General features: G+C 33.5%; 1 protein-coding gene across 5 annotated transcripts in view; it reads left to right on the top strand.

Annotated features, from left to right (window-relative positions):
- LOC117170306 (carbonic anhydrase-related protein 10) overlaps positions 1 to 3,966 on the top strand; it is a 395,033-nt gene that overhangs the window by 216,037 nt on the left and 175,030 nt on the right. The window lies entirely within an intron of this gene.

Raw genomic sequence — 3,966 nt, 5'->3', positions numbered from 1 at the left:
AGCCTTGGAGGAGATTATGTTGAGAAATAAAAAAAAAATTCTTAAAAACGTTGTTTTTCTTGGTCAGGCCGGAAACTTATCAATCCACCCTCGTATATTCCACTAGACATTAGTAATAATTTTTAAAGAAAAAACGAAATTTCGAAATAAAATTGTTTAAACAAATCCCATTTGTTTAAATAATAAAACATTAATTAGCAAACGTTGATAAATATTCTACTAGACTAATAGTAATAATTTTTAGGGGGGAAAACGAATTTTAGAGAAAAAAATATTATGTAAACAAATTCCATTTGTTTAAATAATTGAAAATTAATTAACCAATGATAATAAATATACCCACTAGGCCAATATTAATAATGTCAAGGAAACAAATATGAAAATACAGTGTTCCAAAGTTCGACTTCATGAAAAAATAACATTTTTGGTTTTAAGGGTAGTTTTTAGGTATTCATGGGGGTGTGTTTAGGGTATTATTTCCATATTTCTGATAGATATAATTCTTCTTTGGATAATTCTCTACAGGCCCCTATACTTTCTCGTCACATTTTTTCAAACCCGAAAAAATTATTCTAAAACTCAAAAAAGTGATTTTTCTCCATGCATTTTACATGGGAAACTTCAAGTTAAAACTGGCACCTGTTAAAATAAAAAAATAAAAAATCACGGAATTTATTTTTTGGGATTTGGAATAAAATGGGGGGGGGGGGTCGTTGCCTTCTAGGATGCAAAAAAATTTTGCCATGCATTTTTGGACCACCCTAGTGTTCACGTTATCACTTCTGATTAAATTACGAGTATATTATTAATAAACGCTTAATCACAGCACCCTTTATTAACATTTTTTTGTATTTACACTACTTCCTTTTCCTTCCCATTTATTATTTATTTTGCCTTCTTCCCACTTTAACTTTTTTTCTCTCTCTAATCCATCATTTAAACAAATTTCTGAATAAATTTGAAATGTAAACACTATGAGATACATGGAGATAAGTATGCTTAATTAAAATTATGATAAAAAGGATATGGAAGGTTTTTTTTCTTATTTATTTTTTTCATTTACGAAGCCCAAACCTGATATAAAATGTTTAAAAAAATTTGTAATAATTTTTACAGCTTATAAAATCTTTTTCTTTGGGATATAAGGTCTACAAATATGAGATTTTCTCCTAGATCAACTTCAACTAAACATTCATAATTTTTCAAAATCGTAATTGCTGGGGGGAGGAATTATTTATGAAGTTATAGCCCCTTAAATTCAAAAGAATTCGGATTATGTTCCAATTCACATGTTTTATAGAACTATTGATCCTTGAACCATAATGTAAATTTTAAGGGCTTAGAGCGACGAGTTGCCCAATGGAAAGGGCCTGAATTTGTAGCTTGTTGCTATGCAAGCCGAAGTTCCAGTGTGAATAAGTAAGTTCGGACTTCTTCAATTTGAAAAAATATGGTTCCTTTAAAAAACGTTTTTCATGAACTTCAAGAAAATTACATTCAAACCTAGATTCCGTGATCCTTCATTTCGTGTTTCCGAGAATTGAGGCCGCGTGGTGGGGATAGGTGGGAGGCCCTGCGAGGAATGCGCGGTGTGCACTCAAGCGCCACAAAACAGAGAGAGAGAGAGAGAGAGAGAGACAAGAAAGAGACAAAAAACAGGAGAGAGACAAAATAGTTTCTGGACTCTGGATTGAATGTCACGCTTAGTCCCAAAATTGACATTAAATCCAAGTTTGACTGTATAATTAATTTTTTCTGTAACAATTTAGCCTCAATTTATCGAGATTGTACACTAAAATTGGTTTTTGACTAATTGCAACATCACAGATTTTTTTTGTCTTTTAAAAAGTAGGATTATTTCCATTTATAACCCTGCTTTGGCCAAAATGGGAAAACTTTTAATTTCAAAGAAACAGGGAATGTCTACAACGTACCGTGCGGTGTTTCGTTGCTGGCGCACCTGGTGGGTGCTGATGTGAGAATTTAGTATACAATACACTGAATACCACAGATATTCAAATTATAATAGTCTGCAGTTAGACTTTAAAAATAATTTTTGAGTGCTCAAAACAAGGAGGATGCAGTACGTTTTTAAAGTACTTTTCTTGCGTGCCATGATAAATTTAATGTATAACAGGTAGGATCATATTCTAGGTCGGTCTGATAAATCGAAGAAGATAAGTAAACTTTTATTCGAAGCAGAGAATGTCACTAACAAATTATAGCGTGCACATGATAAGCCACTATATGTCTTTCAAAAAAATGTCTTCTACCAAAAGGATGCTTTTCGAAAGAAATGGAATTTCCCCTTAAATTTAAGGTGAGGAGGATTTTCATTTATCTAAAAAAATCGTAGTTCAACATCCAAATAATTCGGTTTGCATCAAAAATATTTTCACTAGGTTCAAAACAAAAGGATCAAATGGACGATGCGTTTGTTTCAAGACAACTTTTTGTGTAAGTAGCATGAAGTGGCGATAACAGAAGCCTTGGGTATTGTAATATATATCATTATACCGAAAATTAATTAAGGTATACAACTTTTTCTTTGTTAGCTAACCAGAAGCGACTCATGTTCACGACATGAGCGAAAGATGGCCCGCTCTTGTGCACTGAGAGACCTTTCGTTAGAATGAATAATAAAAATTCGTAAGAATGTAGTATAATATCGCTCCAAATTACGAAAAACAGGATTTGCGTTTCAAAACTTAAAATAGTAGTTATAGTTGGCAAAACTAATATTTTTGTTTGTGCAAATGAAAAGGATGTTGCATCAACACTTATCAAACTTACGAGAGTTTAAAATAGATTATATAAAAGTTGACAAGCAAAGTTAAAACGACAGTATTACATTTTAATTGAAAGATTGAAAACATCTTTTGCAGCTGCGATACGAAGCATATTAAAATCTCGAACGACTACAGTAAACCCTCGTCTCATTCACGCGAATTCGAAGGTGCCGAAAATTTGAGAGTTCGTGTTAAAAATAATTCGTGTTATCGGGGTGGGAATTTAAACAACCCAAATTACTTTAATAACATTTGGTTTAATTACATTTCAATTTCTAGTCTGAAATATATACATGTAACTCTGGTAGTGTTGCTGCTTTTATTTATAATTGTTAACTGTACATATTATGAGGGCGTTTTTGCGGTCTTAGACAAAGACACCCACATAGTGTATGGTTACCCAGATAGCAATTTTGGCGCACCATGCGCGAATGGCGCAGGCACAGCGTGTGTGTTTAAACGCACGACGTGCGCGCAGATGAGTACGCAGAAGTGTCATCCATGGAGTGCGCGCGTAAGTAGGATCTTAAAATTGTTTTGTTTATGATGATGGAAAGAACCAGCAAGATTTAATTTTTATTTAAGAAATGTGAAATTAAAACTTTTAGAATTAAAAATGAATAAAATTGCACAAAACCGTCAAATAATAAACTGCGTGCAATTATTCATGTGACTCTGGTAAATATCTTTAAAAATATATCATGACAAGGGAGTAGCAAAAACGAAACCAAAAATTAAATTTTTTATCTCGATTCGCAGCCGAACTTGCTCGAATTTAGGTTAGTGTCACTATGCGCGGGTATACAAACAAAAACCAAACACACGCCATCACAACAAATTTAAGGTAATATGAAACACTTAAAACTCTTTCTTTTACACGAGACCTTTTATTATTCAATTCCCTTCGAATAATCCTTCTTGCACTTTTCCCTGGATTAAAACAATTAGGGATAAAAATACACAACGTAACACAAATAATAACACAATAATACCACAATGACAACTACGACCGAAGCACACACGGTACATGGCGCGAACGAATAAGCGTCTTGCGTCAACTACGAGAGTGGGCCAGTGATCCCAGATCTGAAACGAGACGTGGTCCAACACTATGACACGTCTATGTCCGTGTGAATATGGTAGGAGACGATATAAATGCCTGGGGTGCGCGCGCAAC

This window comes from Belonocnema kinseyi, chromosome 3 (assembly GCF_010883055.1).
Source record: "Belonocnema kinseyi isolate 2016_QV_RU_SX_M_011 chromosome 3, B_treatae_v1, whole genome shotgun sequence".
Lineage (NCBI taxonomy): Eukaryota > Metazoa > Arthropoda > Insecta > Hymenoptera > Cynipidae > Belonocnema > Belonocnema kinseyi.
The sequence above is the reverse complement of the archived record's forward strand: the minus strand, read 5'-3'. Positions and strand labels throughout refer to the sequence as shown.